This window comes from Gavialis gangeticus, unplaced genomic scaffold (genome assembly GCF_001723915.1).
Source record: "Gavialis gangeticus isolate Ggan-Ray unplaced genomic scaffold, GavGan_comp1, whole genome shotgun sequence".
In the NCBI taxonomy this organism is placed as follows: Eukaryota; Metazoa; Chordata; order Crocodylia; family Gavialidae; genus Gavialis; species Gavialis gangeticus.
The window spans coordinates 31,622,625-31,644,369 of record NW_017728992.1 but is presented as its reverse complement, the minus strand read 5'-3'; positions in this window follow the sequence as shown (position 1 = coordinate 31,644,369).

The window sequence follows — 21,745 nt, the reverse complement described above, 5'->3', positions numbered from 1 at the left end:
CCAGTAGATGAGATGTAAAAATGTTTTCCTACACTTAAAATGGGGATTGGCTATAATAAATGGAGGTATTGTATTATACTGTGAATACCATATCATATACATATCCAGCCATGATGATTTATTGTTGATGTTGAAGCATACAAATAAATAGATGGAATGTATATCTGATCTGCTGCAAGAAATGTATCAGGATTCATTCATTGAATCAGGATACATTCCCCATACAAATATAGGGTTGGAAAGGACATGAAGGGTCATTTATTCCAACCCACTGTTTGATGCAGGATACTATTCCTGAATCATCTCTGTCCAGTGTTTATCCAGCTTTCTCTTGAAAACCTCCAATGAAGGAGATTTCCACATTCCCTGGGTGGTTTGTTCCACTGAGAACTACTGTGAATCTAGTTTGATACAATTAAGATTCACCAGCATCACAGACTACATGGGGGCCCGAGAGCCCTGGCCCCCGCTCAGGAAGAGGGTAGAGTGACCACCCACTCTAACTGGGTGGGACAATCCCAGAATGGGAACAAGTCCCAGTCCTGGACTGCATGACTCTGGGACAACATTTGTCCTGGATTTCCAGTATCATACAGGGATCCAGGTTTTCCATTCACTGTGAAAATACATGGGAAATGGTGGTTTTCCCCTTGCAGGCTGGCAGAGTTCCAGCCTGCAAGGGGCTGCAGAGAGCAGAGCACAGGGTGCCGTGTGCATGCACACACATGTGCATAGCAAGAAATAGAGCCCCAGGCAGCAGTGGAGAGCAGCTCAAGTACCTGCCCGCAGGTAAGTGCATGGGGGAGGCAGATTGAGGCTGCCATCAAATTCCCCCTTTTTAATCATCTTTTTTCCAGTCTAAAAATGCCTAATCCTCTACAGATTTCCTTGTATAGCTTTCTTTACAAGCCCTTTATTTTTGTCACCCACCTCTGGACCATCTGTAACTTCTCCAGGTACTTCTTAACATATGGAACCTAGACGAGACCTGACTAATGGAGATGGAATAGTGCTACCACCTCCTGGGCATGTTTGTATGAGATTCTAACATCATAGTAGTGCAGCTGTCAAAAACTGTGTTAATGCGCTAATGTGCAGTAGAATTAATTTACTGTGCAGCAGTGTCATGCAAAAACCATTCATTTGCTCAGGTTTGCCAATTACGTTGTATTTAGTCCTTGTTATTATGGGTACTAAACTGAATGTATAGACACGCCCTCTGTGTCTTACACTTTGTATTTCTGTTGTTACAGTTCAAAAAAAAAATATATATGTATATAATTTGTGACTGTCACATTTCTGACTTATTGCAGCTCATTGCTTTGTCCGATCTACCAGGCCCCCCAGGATCTTTTTCAGCACTTCTCTGCTAACTATTTTCCATTCTGCATTTGTGCATTTTGTTATTCTCTACTTACATTTGTCTGCCTTGAGCTTCATTTGGTTGTCTCTAGCCCAGCTTTCCAATCTAGTAATATTCTTTTGATTTTTACTCCTATCCTCCAGAATGTTTACAGTACATTCTAGTATCATGCCATCTGCATATTTGATCAGGAAACTCTTTATTTTGGCATCCAGACCATTAATAAACATATTAAATAGCACCGGGCCTAGGCCAGATATCTGTGGAACCCCACCTTTTGGGGTTTGTTGGGGCTGGGCCCCTCTGAAAATCAGGACAATAGAGGACTGTTTTACTGTGAGTTTTTTTGAATGTGTAGCCACTCAAGTTTGGTTGCTGGACTAAGGTCTAGTGTTTCAGTAAGTATATCAGCACATTGCTGAGGCCTTGGCTTAGTGACTGTCACATTATCTTTTTATCAACAAGTTGTATGCTTTCATCTATCACCAGAGTTTTGGAACTCTGTCCACTTTAATTATTTTGACATTAGGATAATTTCTAGTGGGTAGATGTTTTTATCTATTCCTTGTGGAAACATAATTTTAAACTTTGTGAAGATGATGTGATTAGATCTCAACCTTGATGAATAGTCTGACAGAGGTTTTACATGATGTTCAATGGTCAAAAACAGATTCCGTTGTTTTTCCAGATGGAAAAAGTGTGTTTTTTTTTTTTTCCCCCCAGCAATAAAAGGACCAGCTGTTGTTAGCAAGAAATTATATGGCAATGAAAATATTCTCAAATCATGACAATCTTATAAAACTGAATACACATACAATGTGCTTAACATCAATCTAAGATGTGCATTATTTTTATTTTAAGTCATCTAATACAGTATCAGAAATAATATGTCTTCAGTCATCCATTTTCAGTAATACATAATTGAAGCAAGCTGTCAGCAAACAATCCTTACTCTTTTTCTGTAGAATAGTTCTGAATCAATAAGCCACTTTCTGAAATAATTCTTATGATTTGAGTTTTTAACTACAAAAGGGCCTACTATTTATTTTATATTTAATTTTATGCCATTTAGTAGTATTGTATTAGTCGTGAAGAAATACTGATATATCACTATATTGCTCAAATATTTTATGTTAACATTCCATTTAGCTATATATAAAACCATAATTTATTTAACTAATAATATCACATCTACAGGAAATCTACCTTCCTGCAATGTGATGCCTATTGGTTAATTAGATTCTAGTTTTACAGTAGCTAAAAGCTTGATTGAATTTCACATTTTTTTCCAAGTTTACAAATAGATGCTTACAACTAAGAGTAGTTCAATTACACTTTATAGTTGTGAATTAAACTGTTTTTTGGATCTCAGTTAGTGCTGTGTTTCAAATACAGTGTTTAATGTTGTGAAATGTCAAAACACTGTTTCTGGGCAGAAGGTTATTGCTTGGATTTTTGAAGAATGATAGATTATGGATACTTCTAACAAATGAATACAACTGGAATGTATTATATAAGGGCAACAGGAGTGCAGAAGTTGTGAGAATGGTTAGCTATGGTCTGAAATTATAGCAGGGAGAATAATATGTAATATTCCTTTCAATCTACCAATTTTTGTACAGTGAGCATAATTAATAGAAATGTTGTTATAGTATAAAGTAGAAATAACATTACCAGCTTATTTGTTTTGAAATGTTAACATGCTGCTTTCTTTATTATATTATTTCATCAAGGGGAATTGCAGTTAAATTAATACAAATGTAATGATGTGGAAACTGGCAACATGAAAACAGGAACTTGCCAGGCTTGCATGCCCCTTGAAGAAATCTTGCACCCTTTACATAGCCTAAAAAAAGCTGCAGGTCATAATAGTTTGTGCCCACACTTGCAGAGGGAAAGATGAGAGGTTAGGGAATCCATTTTTTGTTTCCAGCTAGGAACACTATAAAAAAGGTTTGACCTTTTAAAAATGCTAGGAACTTTTTTCAAGAAATATAAATGCCTTTAAGGTATTCCTACTTGTACCCCCAGTTATTGAAGCACCCCAAAACACCTCTTCTGAAAAATTAAGCTAAAGGATTTACCATGTTCAAGAGACCATATTGTATCATATATATTATATAATTCTGTTTTGATTCTCTATATGAAGCCTTGAAAAATCAGCAGTAAATTTCCTTAGAGATATTAGTGATGGTTTTTTGGGGGTTTTTTTTGAACCTCTGGTTTCATCTAGTCTTTGGTAGGAAGCAGCTGTTGGATGAAGTGAATGTCAGGCCTTATATCTTATTTGATTAAACTATGGCAAGATAATTAAACTTGCAAAGGAAATCAAGATAATAGAGGGGAGTGTATGGATATTGATAATTGGCTAGAGAGCTTTTGACCTTTAGGTCACTAGTTCAAATTCAAGCCTGGCCAGCAGTGACTGAAAATTATTACTACCTGAAAACACTGGAACTGCGATGTGAAATGGGTGACTTCTCATTCCATTTTCTAGTAAACAGGTCCCACACTGTAAAAATTATTACTACCATTGTTAGGTTTTTGAACAGTTTAAGGAATGACTGGGCAATAATCACCTGAACTTCAGAAATGGTTCCCCCGCAAGGAGTTCTAAAGTACATTTTTAAGTTAGTTCATGGAAATCAGCTTAGGTGCACTTCTGTTCCCCTAGCAAATAAACAGCTCCATATAATAACTATTAAAGCAAGTTCATCCATATGACTTCAATAGTACTACAGTGAATTAAACATTCCCATATTTGTCTGAATGCAGTTAGAATTCCTACTAATAGCTTTGATTATGTTTGGCCTTTTTAAATTTACATATTTGTCCAGAAATCAGGCTTTTCTTAATGTGTTGCTTATTGTATACTGTCCAACAAATAGTTGGTGACTTGTTCATATTCAATTACTTATACTTGGAATTGAAATAGATAGTTAAGATTTGCAGTGGATCACTTAATAATTAATGCCACTTGAGACCGGTATCATTTAATCACAAAATAAGTCATAACCAGGGGGAATACAATACCCACAGGCCTACCAGCAAATTTAGAACCACAGAGTTTATGTTTAAGTGCTCTTCTCTTGTTCTTTCCTGAATAAAGCTTTGTTTTTCTTTGCATATCTAGACATTTTTTCTGGTTCATTTAATTTCTGCTGAAGTAGAATTTAGTCATTTTCTCATACTTCCCTGTCCCATCTCCCAAACTGTCATCTTCCTTTTTTTTCAACTGCTCTATCAATTTTAAAATAGCCAACTAACTAGTGACAACGGGAGCAAACGTCTACTAAGTTCTTTTTGAAATATGGTAGGTGCTATTTACTTAAATACACTGACATTTTTTAGTCATTCCATTAGTTGTATGCTATATTCTTAAGTGTGTCATAATGAGGTTTCTTCTTGCCAAATTCATTATTTTCTTCCTTATGTACCACTGTAAACAGCATTTTAGTTTATTGACTTTGTATTCTGGGGTACAAGATGAATTTAGCTTGTTGTCAACAGAAAAAAAAATAATTATGTTCTAATAACTTATCATTTGTTGCGCCCAGAAGACCGGTGCACCCTTGACCTATGAGCCTGGGTCGGCACAACCGGCTTGGCGCAAAAGGCGTTAAAGATTGGACAGGTGGGTGTTAACAGTGAGTAGGAGCAGGTGACTCAAAGTGTATTGGTTACACAGAAAGTTTATTTTACTTATGCTACTGATGGTTGCAGCGTAGGAAGAGGAGTTGATTTGTTCAGTTACAGCATGCAGATATCATGTTACCCAGCATTTACAGGGTGGGTAAGAGACTTGCTTGTTACAGGTTCTAAGTGATACACACAAGTTACTATGGTCTGCAGACTACCGAGAGCTCTTGATGAGAAAGATTAGACGAGCCGGCAGAAATGGGGTTACGCCAGAAAGAAAAAAAAACAAAAAACTGGGGGCGGGGAGAAAATGTTTGTGAATGGCCTTTTCACAAACTGTAGTTCTTGGGTGTGTATGCAGTTCTCTGCTTTGGGCGGAAGTTCTTTCAAAGTTATACTAGGCAGGGTGGCCAATTACTACACGCCAGGCATGAATAATTAACAGGTTGGCACTTGTGCTTTCTTTGTTTGCTCAAGTTTCATGCTGGTAGCCCATTCTTCAAGAAAGGGTGGGGCCTTTCTTTTAGTTTAGGTGGTACTGAGCCTGTTTGGTCACAAGAGGGTAAGCATAGCACATTATTTAATTTTACAATTTCATTAAAGTTAGCCAATTTGGTATCTTGTTACTATGGGTATGATATCTTTTTTTACATCATAGCCCTGAGTTGTATACAATCCAAGGTTAGCTTCTCTCTCGTATGGGAGCTCAAGTGACTTGAAATGAGGCACAGACGGGTGTGTATATGCAGCATTGTTAATACAGAGGGATAGACTACAATTACAGAGTTTGCTGTGTTAGCCTCTGACCTTTTGCCATCGGCATACGAAATCAAAGACTTAGATCTTTCACATCATTTAGCTTTTTTTGTCCACACACATGTAGAGAACCAGGGATAAAATAATTTAGTTTGGTTCTTATTTCTGAGGATAGCCAAGACATGTTTACATCCCCTCAGTATTTTGCCAAGGAGTGATGCTGCAGTGAAGCACGTCTCAGCTTCTTCCTGCACACTACCTCCTGAAATGGAACAGTGTTGTGTTGGGTGTGTGTCAGTAAGCAAACCGAAGACGGAAAGGTTATTAGTGAGTCACTAAGATTGCTGCATTACCACAGTTTTAGGAGGCAGTGTACACATGGGATGGCCCTAAGTCTCTGCTATGTATTAGCCAACATAAAAGAAGGGGAACAAAACCAGTTTGGGTTACTTACAAAATAGTGGTGTTGCCACTAGAGATGATTGTAGCAGGGTGTGGGGCTCAGGGCAAATCAGCCTGTGCGGGGCCCAGATGTGGCAGTGGCAGGGGTGGTGAGCAGCTGGACGCAAAGCTGGCTTGGCTCCACAGGGCCCCCCAAAGTGCGGGGCCCAGGGTGATCTCCCCAATTCCCCCCCCCCCACGCAGGACAGCCGTGGTTGCCACCATTCTGGTTCATGTAATATGTAGAAAGAAGGTTTTGGTAATAACTGGTTTAAATACCTGATCAGTCAAGATGTTAAACAAGATTTCAGGCACAAAATGCCCTTCTGCCAGAGCAAATCAATAGGACAGGGAGTTATCCCTTTCTGCACCGCTGGCTTTAAATGCAGAAAGTTGCTTAAAAAGTCACTAGTAAGAATTCTACAGAATAAAAAGAGTATCTTCTGGGAGTCTTGTTTTTTGGAGGCTGAGTGTGAAAAGGTGAATAAATGTGGCTGTACAAGGCCATACATAACTTCAGTTCTTTATGCCTAATTTAGCTACAGAACACCTCTGCAGGGCTTCTAGCAACTACAGGGTACCACAGTCACTTCCTGTTGCTGGAAGTCATTTGGGTTTCCAAAGTTCAATCCTGCACCAATAAAATTAATGGGAGGTTTGACAGTAAAGTTAATGGGAAGGGGATCAGACTTCCACAGAGGAGTGAATATGGCTAATTTGAATATTGATTGGTGAATGAGCACAAATTTTAACTGTCCCTTGTTGCATATCTGTGGGTAACTGTAAGTTTATAAAATCCAGATGGAAATCTCTGCTTTGTGATACCAGTTGCTACAGTCTTCAGAGTGGACAAAATTTGCATGCCATGCTTGTTTTTTATAATTTTTCCACAATGCATTCACCTGCCAAATCCCTGTATATAAGTCAGTGCAGTAAAATGTCAAAATTATAATTTTGTGAGGTAAAGGCAGAAGCTTTTCAGTCTCCAATTGGTGTCTCCCCAAATAATTGGCATCTGATTGTGATGGGTACAAAAGACAATCTTTATTTTACATGAAAGTCTTTTTTATATATATAAAAAATAAGTGCTGGTAGAAAGGGGACTTGACAAGGAAAGTAAGCTTGAATGCCAATCCCACAAATATGAGAGACGTGAATGCATCCAAGAGGTAGACAAGTGAATTGCTTAATAAATAATTAATCCAACCCAAGTGAAATATATTTATAGGTAACTATAATAAAACAATGCAAGAGCCTCTTAATCTACATTATTGATAGCCTCCATATCTTTTATGGGTTTGTATTTCCATGTCACTTATCTACCAGTCATTGTATTTGAATTGCCTAAACAATAACTACTTCTCCTAAATTTCCAGAAGGAATACAATAGTCGGTCTATACATGTGTACCTTTCCTTTTGCTTTGTTGCCTTTGTAAATGTAGAAAAAAGGCTCAAAACTCACTTCAGATTATAAACCATGCCACAGTTCAAATAAGGAATATTTCCATTTTCATAAAACCTAAGGTTAGGACTCAGTTATTCATTGTCCAGAGTAGTTGCTGGTGCAATTCTGCTGATTTTCATAGAATTAAATTAGGGCCGAATATATATATTCACACAACACCTCTGCAGGACTTCTAGCAATGACAGGAAGTAACTGTGCCACCCTGTGTCTGCTAGAAGCCCTGCAGAGGTGTACCATAGTTAAATTAGGTCTAAAGAACTAAAGTTACTGATTTCACTCAGTAATATGTATATTACTGATCTATAATGAAGGTATATCCTCCACTGCCTGAATCTTAATACTTATTTTTTTTTCCATTTCTGAATTACTAGCTCTGAAGCTTTAGATGTGAGGAGTGTGTTGTGAGTGTTGTTTTGTTTTGTGCCTACATTTGTGCCTATGTATTCCAAGGACGAGCAATTTTTTCAGGAGAAGGGATACTTTCCAAGTTTTGGCAAGCTGTTGAGGGCTGCATGGGTAGCCCTACCCCTTGACAGGTGCCCCGCCCCCTGGTTGCCATCATGGGACCAGAAGTCCTGCCCCTAGCCTCTGACCTTTGCCACTGGAAGTCCCTCCCCTTTTCCCTGGAAGTACTCCTTTGGGGAAGAGGGTTTGCCATCTTAGGGAGAAAAAAAAATTGTATACTACAAATCAAACACCCATAATAATATATTTTAATTTAATTTAAAATATATATTTTTGTCCTGATTTGTGTGCTTTTGCCCAGTATATATAGAAGCAATTGCAGAATAGCTCAAATGCAGTCTTACTAGTATATTGTGCAGGGTTGCTCAGGGATGTCAGGGGTATGGGTGTGTGGTTGGGTGTGGGGTTTGTGGGGAACTGTAGGTGGGTGGAATTGGGGGTTTGTGGGGTTGTGTGGATGTGTGTGTGGGTATGGTATTGTGGGTATGGGAGCCACATGGTGCAGAGCGGCCAGCGGGTGGGCAGGAAAGTGGAGAAACTGACCCGGGGAGGGGTTGGGGGGGAGTGGAAATGAGTGGAGTGCAGGGCCTGCAATAGTGTCCTTGGGCCAGTGCCAGCAGGGCTCAGAGTGGGACAGCAGGAGCGTGGGGTGTGGGTTGGCAGGGGTCCATGGAGCCGGGCTGGGCTGCACCAGCAGAGAGAGAGGGGAGCTGTCTGATAGCTTGCCAGCTTTGGGCCAGCTGCAGTGCACATTGGCCTTCTGCTCCCTCCTGCCACGTATGGGGCTGCCTGCATGGTTATGGCAGCTGTGGGGCTTGGTGGCATCAGCCTAAGTGGAGAAGGAGGAAGGAGAGACAGGCTTGGCTGCCATCACCTTCTCCTTGTCCCTGCGTTTGTGGCAGAGCTCGTGGTGCCACTTGCTGGAGCAGCCACTGCTGCCACAGTGCTCCCACTGTGCCTGGCTGCCATGCTCCACCACCCCTCATGGCTGCTGCCACTGGCCCCACACCAACTCCTACAGCCACCACTCCTGTAGCTGCCATTGCTGCTGTTCCTGCCTGCCACAGGCACCTTGGCCTGATGCAGGGACTCTACCAAGTGCAAGCAACTGCTCAGGCTCATGGTAGGAGTGCAGTGGTAGCATCTTGATATCAGCCTCCCACCACCGCAGCAGCAGCCACGCAGAGAGGTGGAGTGTGACAACTGAGTGCAGAGGGAGGACAGCAGCAGCCACTCCTGTGAGCAGCAGTGCAAGCTCAGTGACAAGGAGAACACTGCAGCAGCTGAGCCTGCCTCATCCTCCTCCTCTGCCATATCTCCACAACCACACTAATGTCCCCAAGGTGCACTGCACGGGCTGCTCTGCCACACTGTTGCAGCGGTGGGTGACAGCCACTGAGCGACGAAGGTGGGCTCCCCCACTGCTGCCATGCCCCTGCCGTGAGCCTGAGTACCACGGCCACTTGTGCTCAGTGCCCTCCCTGCAGAAGGCCAAGGTGGCCAGGAACAGCAGTAATAGTGGGTGCAGGGCCGGCGGCAGCATCAGAGAAGAAGGTGGAGCTCAGTAGCTGGGCACAGTGGGAGCAGTGTGGCAGCAGTGGCAACTCCCGCTAGTGGCACCACAAGCACCACTGTGAGCGTGACAACAATGAGAAGGTGACGGAAGCCGAGCCCACCTCATCGTTGTCCTCCTCCACTGCAGCTGCTTTCACCAAGCCCCACAACCACTACAGCCATGCTGGCAGCCCCGAGGGGCACTGCAAGGACCACTCTGCCTCATGCAGCAGGAAGGAGTGGGAGGCCAAGGTGCATCGCAGCCGGCCCAAAGCCACCAAACTGTTGGCCAGCTCCTCTCTCTCCCTGCTGGCAGCCCAGCCTGGCTCCATGGATCCATTCCAGCTCATACTCCATGCTCCTGCCACCCTGCTCTGGGCTGTGCTGGTGCTAGCCCCAAAACACTGTTGCAGGCCCCGCGCTCTGCTCACTTCCACTCCCCATGCTCTCTACCACCTCTTGCCCCACTTTCCTGCCCATGCACCAGCCGCTCTGCACCATGTGGCTCCCAGCTGCATGGCCGGACTGTGGGACTCAGCAGGAGCTGGCCCGGCCTGAAGGACTGGGGCAATCCTCACAGTCCTCACCTGCCTTCCTGCCTCCCTATTGCCTGAATTTCCTATGCTGGCATAGGCATAAACAGCCACATGGTCCTAGGCCAGAAACCTCTGCTGGGTGGGGGGGACAGGGCTTGGCAGGCCCTACTGTTGCAGGAGCCTGCCTTGGCTTCCCCTGGGTCCTACCACTCCTGGTTCCTGTATCTTTGACAGGAGCCAAGGGCAGATAAATATTAATTTTCTAATTTTTTAAGGGGCACCACAGGCTATATTTTGTCCACCCTGATGTATTTAGTGTTTTGACCTGCAGGCTGTATTTTGCCCACCCCTGATATATTCAGTATATAGCCCAGTTTAACATAATATTAAAAACAAGAGGATAAAGGCTAATATTAAGAACTCAATAGTTTCCTTTCTCTTTTTGTTTTGTGTCCAATTGATTTTATTTTACTGAAGTACATAATAAGCTTATTTTATCTGAGCATCAAATAAATAAATTAAATTGATTTGAAGATAAATTGAGTATAATCAGGGTAGTATTTATTACATTAGAACCTAGGGTTAAAAAATCCCTCCTTTTTCCTTATATTACTTGCTACATGTTTATTAGGTAGTTAATTATGTTATAACATGCTGCTGAGTAAATTGTAGTGAAGTATATGATTTAATATAATAATTCCATTTTATTTAGTAGAGTTAATGAAATCACATGGTGTATTTTTCAATCACTCAGGACCAGATAATGCAGCAACTAACTCATAGTAGAGCGAAGAGGTTGTTCACAGTGTTTTATAGAAAGAACTTAGAGACTAGATATTTCAGGATTTAAATAGCAAGTGTTGAGTCTACTTCCATTTGAATGGCAGCAAGCTCCAAAAGGGACTAATCTTCATTGGGGCTTTTTGTTTACCATAGTGCATGCAATATTATACAAGCAAAGCTTCTCAAATGTGGCCAGGTGATAATGCTGTCCTAGGTAACAGGGTATGACTGTTAGAAAGTAACAGCACCATGAAGGGTCCTGAAAGGTGGGAGAAAGATAGTATTTAAAGTAAAGTGTTGGACAGAAATGCTGTAAGCATACAGATTGTTGTGTGTCTGCAAAGTCAATAGTCTCTGTTTGTCCTGTTCCTGGTGTTACATAGAGTGAGTATCGTCACTAGTCTGGTTCTGGTAGCAGAGGTCTTTTCTCCGTGCAGTACAGCAAATCTGTGTCTTTATTCACTGTCTATTGCAAAGTGTTCTACAGAGGGGCAATAATATGCAGAAGACAGTAGCTTGCTGATTAACCAGGCTATCCTGCAATGACTACATGATAATTGTGTGTCCAAAATTGTTCTGCCTACCCAGTGGGTCTTGGAAGACATTTAATGTGTCAGACTTAATCTAAAAGGCTTGTGAGTATTGCCCCTGGAATTATGACCCAGGTACCTTGTTCCAGGCAGACCCAAATCCTCAGACCAACCACAGCCTCTCTATTCAATAATAGGTGAATTTTACTGATACAGTGACAGCAGATAAAACTAATGCAAACAGTTCTATAACTACCAGTCCTGGGGTTCAGAGAGCAAAGGTACATGTGGTACACAAATTTACTCTAAAGTTCTTTCTGGAATGTCAGATGTCAGCAGCCTGGAGATTGAAGGCCAAGACCCTGCACCCAGTGGGGTGGGTGAGAGGCTGGTGGTGTGCCCTCTGTCCATGGTGGCCTTGGGTTCCCCTCTTCAGGACCCTTTGCTGCTATGAAATCCTGTTTTTGTACCCTTTTCCCTTCCTTGACTTTTCATCTCTGGATATTGTTGATTTTTGGTGGTCTGTCCTGTCAGCATATTCATTTATTTCACAAACCCATCACATGCATATATCCTACTTTGGGCTTTTCTGGTGTCCTCCTAATTTGGTCCATTTACCAAACCAGAAATCCCTAGGGCTCTGCACTTGGGCACTGACCTGGCACCAATGCTACAAAGTCCCTTATCTGTTCCGGACAATGTGGTAAATGTATTCAATTTTCTAGCCTGTGTGTCTGCTTTCTGCTTGCCTGTGTCAGACACAGTGGACCTTGAGGCAACTTTGTCACAAACAGGCTTTTAAAAATCAATTAACCATTGCCACTTCCCTGGACCACTGTTCTAATGCAATATCTACTTTATCTACAGGTAAATTCCCAAAGGCAAACCTCTAAATACCATTTTGTAGCCATCAGGGAGTTGCATATCTTAGAGAACATTTATTTCGATTCATACTGGCACCTATGCAGACCCATGTGCAGAGATATTTGAATTGGAGCTCCCTGGGTTAGTGAGAAATGACTGCTGGAAAGACTTTGAGAGACTTTGAATTACAAAATTCCCTTGCTTTCCATATGTGTTGATCACCTTTTGCAAAGTCCTTTTGAAGGGACAAAAGCATGATGGGAGGGGTTACTTTGCGTAGGGGAAGCAATTTATTGCTTATTTTTTACTTAATTATTTCTGGGCTTTTTGGATGAGAGGCTGGTGATTTTCCTGTCTAGAGTGTGTTAAGTTTATGTCAAAGATGTCTAGAGAACTAGATTGTCCCTTTGTTTTATCATCTGTTAATAACCCAATAAATAAATCATGAATAGCTCTTCAAGTCTATAGCAGTAGGGATTTCATTGCTGTCCAGAGCACACTTGGGATCTCTGAGTAGAATAAAAGCCCAGTAGATGATATCTGGCTGGTTACTTTTTTTATGCTTGCGATGTGGTGCTGGATTTGTTGTTCTCTTTTTCTTATCTTATACATTTAATGATATTTGAAGCACCTTTGAGGCTTCAGATAGGCTTTTTAATGTAAATTAATATACTGTGTTCCCTTATGTTCCTGTGTGCTGGGGCTGTCTCTAGTGGACCTTTGCACACAGGAATAAATTTCAGACCAGATTACTGTGAACCATCACTTCATTTCCATTCATACAAAGCCATAGTACCCAGCCTGCCAGGCTCCCTACAGACCCAGAAACCTGGTATCAGAGGAGCAGTTAGGGTGTGTCTTATTTTGTACAGTTTTGAGCCTTTTGATAAAACAACTTGGTGCTCTGGTGAAGTGCCCGATGATTGAAAGATGGCCAATGTCAAGCCCATCTTCAAGAAAGGGAGGAAAGTAGATCCAGCAAACTACAGGCCCATCAGTCTGACCTCTATCCTGGGGAAGGTCTTGGAAAAGATTATCAAAGAGGCCATCCTTATCAGACTAGCTGAAGGCAATATCCTGAGGGATATCCAGCATGGGTTTGTTGCGAGTATGTCTTGCCTGACCAATCTCATTTCCTTTTATAACCAGGTGACTTATCACCTGGACAAGGGGGAAGAGATCGACATTGTATATCTTGACTTTAAAAAAGCTTCAATCTGGTATCCCATGGTCACTTCTTGGGTAAACAGGCTGTGGCCTTGACCTCGCCATGATCCGCTGGCTGGGGAATTGGCTCCATGGTAGGACCCAGAGGGTAGTGGTTGACGGGTGCCAATCATCTTGGTGTGCTGTGACCAGTGGGGTCCCTCAAGGCTCTGTCCTAGGGCCTATACTATTTAACATCTTTATCAATGATATGGAAGTTGGTGTCAGAAGCAGACTGGCCAAGTTTGCCAATGACACCAAACTCTGGGGTAAAGCATCCACACCTGAGGACAGGAGAATGATCCAGATGGATCTTGATGGGCTCAGGAAATGGGTGGATGAGAACCTGATGGTGTTCAACACTGAAAAATGCAAGGTTCTATACCTTGGGTGGAAAAAGCTGCAGCATGCTTGTAGGCTTGACAGTGCTACGCTGGTTAGCACTACAGATGAAAGAGACTTGGAGGTCATGATTGACCACAAGATGAACATGAGCCTGCAATGTGATGCTGCGGCTAGTAAAGAGAGCAAAATGCTGGCTTGCATCTATAGATACTTCTCAAGCAAATCCCAGGACATCATTCTCCTATTGTACTCAGCCTTGGTGAGACCACAGCTGGAGTACTGCATCCAGTTTTGGGCTCCACAATTCAAAAAGGATGTGGAGAAGCTTGAGGGGGTGCAGTGGAGGGCCACGCACATGATCAGAGGTCAGGAAAACAGACCTTATGATGAAAGTCTGAGAGACATGGGGCTCTTCATCCTGGAAATGCGCAGGCTCAGGGGTGGTCTGATGGCCACCTATAAGTGTATCAGGGGTGACCACCAGGATCTGGGGGAATGTCTGTTCACCAGAGTGCCCCAAGGAATGACAAGATCGAATGGTCACAAACTCTTCCATGACTGATTCAGGCTGGATATAAGAAAGAACTTCTTCACTGTCCGAACCTGCAAGGTTTGGAATAGACTGCCACTGGAGGCAGTTCAAGCACCCACTTTGAGCACTTTCAAGACGCATTTAGATGCTTATCTTGCTGGGATCCTATGATCCCTGCTAACTTCCAGCCTCTGGGGCAGGGGGCTGGACTCTGTGATTCTCTGCGGTCCCTTCCAGCACAAATGTCTATGAAATCTATGAAACTTTTGAACCATACAGGAGCACAGTAATCTGCTGAGGCATATAGCATTGCAAGTGTGGTAGTTCTGAGCACTTTGAAGTTGGCACCCCATGTTGTGGTGGCTAAATGTCTTAAGGCAGATACCCATGCAGAGACATTACAGCTAACTTTCTGAATGTAATGTTTATAGGTGAGGGAATGTTCTAATGTGACTCCTTGGTAAGTTGGGGTATGTTTATGGGGAAAGATATAGTTGGCTATTCTGATATTCACCATGCTCTTGGCTCAATGATTGTCCACAAGGAAGACTGATGATATGGATTTACTGATTCATTTTAAAGAACCCCCCGCCACATGCACACACACATACACACACACACACGCACACATGCACACGTGCTACTGACCTGGTATGAAGGTACAGTGTCAGGTTCAGTCCCCCCCCCCTACACTTGTTTGGGAGCTTATAACTGTGTTACGTTGAGTGGGGCCATAGATCTGTGTAATTGACAAATGACCATACCTCAAGGTCGCATTGCTTTCCTAAGAGAGTGCTTTCCAGTGTGTTTACCCAGATCCATCTGATACAAACCCTTACTCAAACAGACCCCAATATACACTGAAAGTTTTATCCGAGCTTCACAGCTGATATGTGACCAGCAGTCAAAACTTTGCATTTTTGCTGGCAATTTTCCAGGTGCCATTTGGCAGATCAGCTATAAATGACCACCTCTGCAGGTAAGGCACAGCAAGAAATGGAAATTCTACCTAGCAAACCCCCCACCCACTCCTTCCTTCTTTCTCCTCCCAGACAATTGGAGAAGGCATATCTGTCTAGGCCCTGAAGCTTGGGTTTCCTAGTCTGTGTGGCTCCCACAGCAGGAAGATGGAACCCAGGCATACAGGTTTTTGAAGCTGGAAGGCAGAACATGGGTGTTCTGTTCTGTGGTCAGTGCCAGGTCATAAGGAGCTGTGTAGCTTCTAGCCCTGGGCAGTGGAAAAAGTCTGGACAGGGGACTCACCAGAGGTCCCTCAGTGTCTCCCTTGTTTGTAGGCTCCATATTTATGTGCGGCAGTTCAGTCATGGAGCCCAAGATGCTGGATTCAGGATGGCTGCCCAAACACCTGCAGAGGGCCGGAGGCATGTGTGTAGGTAACATCAGCAACATGAAGACCAAAGAGGACCCTCAATGTAGGGTGTTAGAATGAACAGGTTGGTGACTGCTTGCACCCATAGTGACATAGTGCTTGAAATAGCCATCCAGGCCCAGGAACCTGCTACAAAGATCCAAGAACAATGTTTATGGATCGCCAGTCATTATTGGAGCAAGGCCACATGTACTGCTATGGAACTGAGAGACTCACAGTACCAGGACAAGAAGTTGATCCACTAAGACTGCTTGGAATCTAGCTCTGACACTCCTGAGTAGCATCAGCACTACCTACCATGGGGAGACCATTGCCCTCCTGGCCCAGAGTAGTAGGGCGGGCTGCTGCCCAATCCCACTCCAGGGATTCCTCCCTAGGATGACTTGCCCAAAATTCTTGGGGGGGGACTAGATGACACCTGAGAGGGAATACTCCACCCCATGGATTGATTGGGAGTTACTGGTGCAGGAGGAGGGGGAGGTTAGCCTGGGGCCAGACATATGGTGCATGGGAGCCACTGACCCATGGTCTGAGGAACCAGGAAGGGGCCGGCTCCAGGGAGCAGCAGTGCAGGAGGGGAGGCAGATCAGGCTGTCTGAGACTGAAGCCAGGACTGGCACTGACTCAGCCCACCTTCCAGAGCCAAGTCACTACCCTGGGCAACCGGCAGTCCTCACCATAGACACAGGGCCCGAAGAGAATGCGGGGGAGTGAGGGCCAGGGGTGGCCCACCAGATCACCCAGCCAGGACTCTATATGCCCAGGTTCTGCTGTTGGGGTGCAGTGCAGTGTCTGCAAATATAGGCAGCCTTCTGGGCTCTGGTCCAATTTCTGGAGTGGGCAACATTCCACAGTTTTTCTTTATTATGCAACAAGAAAAAATTGGCAGCTGCAATATTTAATTAAATTGAAGAACAGCAGTTTAGTGTGTGGCATTTCCCCTGCTCCTGGTTTTGTTTGTTAAGTTGAACCCTCACAGCTGGCCATCCTCCTCCCCCCCTCAACATCATAACCACCTGGTGCAGGCAGAGGCTTTCCCCACTCTTTCAAAGTTAACTGAGAAGAAGATTCCAAGTTCTGGAGTGGGCAACATTGCAGTTTTTGTTTAATAAACACTAATAGTTTGGCAGCTTTAACTTTTGATGAAAACAAGGCATGTCTCTTCCTCATGCCACATTCCCATGCACCCCAGTGTGTGCTCTTGGTGTGGTTGGGAAGGGAGACAGTGCCCGGGGAGCCTGGGTGTGGGCAGGATTGCCTGTGATGCAGGGCCAGACAAGCCTGTGGCAAGAAACCCATTGGCCCAGTGCTAGGGCATGGACACTCAAAGCCCTGTGGCCCTTCTCATTCAAAAAAGGCTTCTGGTCTACACAGATGAGGAGCTACTTGGCCAGGGCTTTATGGATCCAGACAGCCTGCTGTAGTGCAGGGCCAGGGCCACCATTATTAGCTAGGGGTGAAATACAGGCATCCAGGACACGTGCATGCACACATATGGCAGCTGCAGGGTATCCTGGGTGGACATGTGTGGTATAGCCACCTGATGGCTCATGGCCATGATGCGCTACTGCATCAGGTCCAGATGGGCAGCTGTGGTGTCCTTGCCAGCCAGTCAGCATTATCTCAGCTGTTCAACTCTACTTAGGAGTCTTCAGCAGTCCTTGGAGCCCAAGGGGCATGCTGGGAGGCATGTGAGAGCACCCCCCACCTGCTGTGTTTGAGTTAATGTGTGTTCTGCTTCCTCCTAACCTAAACAGTGGTGCTTGAAGTAAAGCTCAAGCACTTCCTCCACAGACTTCTTATACCCCTACTAAATATAGGTGTTTTTAGTAGGGGTGTGCGAAGCAGGAAGTATTCGATTTGGATTCAGATTCGGCCCAATTCAGGGGACAGTGATTCGATTTGCTGATTCAGATCACTGTTTCAAATGAATTTGGTCAAATCTGAATCTGAAGATTCAATTCCTTCTTCTCAGTGATCAGTCATTGGGGGGGGGGGATCCTGGGGGCTCCCCACCAGACTCGGGAGGCACCAGTCTCTGAACTGGGAGGGGGGGGAGTCCACCGCATGCTCCATGGCAGACCCAGAAGTGGACTGGAAATACTTCCGGTCCACTTCCAGGTCTGTCACTGAGCATGTGGGGGACCCCCCGTGCTCCCGTGAGAGGCTCCATCCACCCCACCATTTCAACCTTCATGAGCCATGTCTGGTACCTTTGAGGTATGTAGAAAAAAACATAAAGCTGTGTCTATGGCCAAATTGTTGAATCTCTCCAAATCGAATCAAAAGATTATGATTCAATTCAGAGAAATTAATAGGTCTCCTGGTTTAGTTTGGATTTGGAGATTTGGCCACTGAATCAGGCTGAATCTCCTCCAAATTGAATCAGCTACTGAAGCTTCACACAGCCCTAGTATATAGCCTGAGTGTCTGGAACATATAGCATTTTCTATTCCCTTCCCCAAATACCCGGCAATCTGCTTGTATTCAGGAATTGGCTTTGTAGTGGTTTGTGTTGTGGCAGTTCATGAGGGAGCACTGGAGCACAGCAGCTCTTTCTCTAGAATGGAGGAAGCAACAGAGATTGAGGAGCAGATAGCTACCAAGAGTGCCAGGATATTATCAAGGATCTCTGAAGTTGCTGGCAGGTATGCACAAGTATGTGCACTAATGAGATTTCCACCATTCTAAAGTGAAATTTTGTGAGAATATTTTTTCTCCATCATTTGGGTTTCCTTCATTCAAACTCCAATCTATCCTGAAATTTAGAGTTGAGAGTGGCAGGTGTATTTGAGGTCTCCGTCTTGACTGAGCACAAATTGCAAGCCATTTATTTTTTACATGGTGTATGTCCTGAATATGTAATCCAGCTCCCTTTCTTCTCTGCAAGAGAGAACTTCAAGATTGAATTGAATTTCAGGTGCATCATGGAAAAAAGAGAGGATAGAGAATTGTAACTTAATATAGTATGAATTAGATGACCATTCATTAATTGTCTTGTTTTGAAAAATATTATTAGTTCAAATATCAGTATTTTACCAGGTATGCATACAGGTTCTGTATCATTTGATTTCTCTTACAGTTTCATGAATGATAACAACTGTGATACCATGAAGAAGTTTTTCCTGATATCTAGCCTAAATCTGCTCAGTCAGTTTGTGACCGTTGTTCCTTGCTACCCCAAGAGGTGCCCTGGTGAATAGAGCATCTCCGATCCCTTGCTGTGTCTCCCTAAAGAATTTGTAGGCAGCCACAAGATCACCTCTAAGCCTTCTCTTGTGATAGTATTAACTTTGTTTTGTAAATATATTTCAAAAACTTTCTTGTGAACATAAATATTTTTCTGTGTTCAAATGTGCAGTTCGAATGAATACATGATTATTTTTCTGTGTTCAAATGTAGAGTTCCAAATCACAGTCTTTCTAGAGTATGTGTTTAAACAAAACACTGTATTATACTGTTTTCTAGTTAGTAATATATCAGTGCCCTAGTTTTACTTCAGCTAGGCAAACTAAATAATGGGAGAAAATATTTTTTAAATTAAGTCAAATTAAAACAATTAAACCAAGACCTGTTCCCTGTAACACCATACCAATCAAGACCTTAGATGGCAATACCACTCAGTTTACTCTCTTATTCCATTCCCATTCTTTTCAGTAGAAGGTATTAAGCAGTAAACAAGGCCATCCAGTATGTATTAAAACTATTTAAAACAAAGTTAAAACCTAAAGCTCTAGATTTTTCCAGGCTTTTGTACTATTAATTTATCTACTACACACATTATTTTTCTTCCGTATCTCCTAAAACCAGTGCAATATGTGTGATCCTAAATAGAATATCCTGACTTCTGTTTTTAACTGATATCAAGAATTATTGATCCATGAGGTTAATGCTGCCAATATAAAGCCCAGATCAATAACACACAATGCTGACATTGATTAGAAAGAGTGGTTTATAATATTAAGATATATATTTGCCAGGATAACGTCTGATGACTTTTGACTGCTGATGGAAGGTGGAAGTGAAATAATTCCCTTTTTGTGCCTATATACATCTGTAGCAGCAGATCAGATAGAAAGTCAGCAAAAGCACAGCTACAGTAGGCAGATCAAAGATGTTTTTTGTTCAGCTTTCTATCAGGTAGCAGTTTCTGAGATGCACAAAAGCTTCTGGGCTTGTTTGTTTTGTTGTGTATGTGTTTTTGTTTTGTTTTTTTTTATTTTCTTTCTTTCTTTTGGGGCCTTTGTTTTCTCCTAAACAGATTCATGAACACCTGTATATTGTCAACAGGAAAACACAAAATTGTGCTTTTGCTCTTCTTTCTCTGGAATAAAAACCTCAGCTGCAAATCTTTCCTGCTTTACCACTTTACCACTGCTTACTATTTTACCACTGAAGTAAGCAGAAGTGAACAGAAGGTCTCATAAATATGGTGTGCAGGATTTGAATCTCCTAAAATATTTTTCACTGTAAATTTGAAATTTAAGTGCACAAGGATTGCAGTGATCAAATTTTATCTCCTGTATAGTTGAGGCCTTAGGATTTCATTCAGTAATTCCTGCAGAGTTGAGACTGACCAATCATCAGTCAAGTCATAAGCAAAATGATGGGTGGGTGAATAGGACATGACATCTGGGCACAACCTAAGGGTGGCGGAGGGGGAAGACAAGTGAAGATAAGGAGGTGCTTTATCCCACCTCCTACACCCCTGAACTCTGCTCCTTCCCTGCAGCAGCTGTGGCTCTGGCAGTAGAAGAGGCACAGAGTATAGAGGAGCAGCTAGAGGTTTGGAGCTAGGCAAGAGGAGAGACCTCGCTTCCTTTTTGACCTCAACAATCAGTGTTTAAATGGCTATTTATTGTTATGTTGGTGGCAAAAAAGGTTGTGACATGACCCACCCTTCATAACAGCAAACCCCTGGCCACTGCTCTGCCCTGGGTACATTGCTGGCCAATTTTGCCACTGAGGCAGGTGGTGAAGTCAATAAGAATGGAGCCCAAGTGCAAGATGGGCCTTGCTATTATGCATGCATAATTAGTATTCAGTTGTAATGCCACCCTTCACAAAACATGCATATTTTAAAATGAAGATATTTTGGTGATCTGATAATTATTGGGTCAGGTAAGTTATTTTCATAGATTCATAGATGCTAGGGTCAGAAGAGACCTCAACAGATCATCAAGTCCAACCCCCTGCCCAGGCAGGAATGAGTGCCTATCCAGCCTTCTCTTAAAGACCCCCAAGATAGGGGAGAGCACCATCTCCCTTGGAAGCCCATTCCAAATTTTGGCCATCTTTACCATGAAGACATTTTTCCTGATACCTAGCCTAAATCTGCTCTCTGTCAGTTTGTGACTATTGTTTCTTGCTACCCCAAGAGGCGCCCTGGTGATCTCTGATCCCTTGCTATGTCCCCCTAATGAATTTATAGGTGGCCACAAGATCACCTCCCAGCCTTCTCTTGTGGAGGCTGAAGAGGTCCCAGTCCCTCCCTTATTTATTTACTTTTTTGAGTCACTGTTTTTACTTGCATACCACTTATACATCCCCACCCCCAATCAGTCTTTCAAAATGGGTAAGTCTTTAACAAGGAAGTTGATTTTTTGTCACTGAAATACAACCGAAAAACAGAAGCAACCAGGCACTGTGCTAATGGCTAGGTAGAGACAGTAAAAAAGCCCGAAGCTGAATCAATTCAGTCTTTCAGCCTTAGTGTAAGTTGCACAGATTAAATTGAAACAGAAGTAAACAGACATTTACCTTTGATTCAGGAAATGCAGCCACATCCCTGCAGTGGCTTAGGCCAGAAGCCAGGGGGCACTAGAGCATGGCTGTCTGACTGTGTTCACTTCCTCTTCCTGCTGCCCCCCCCCCC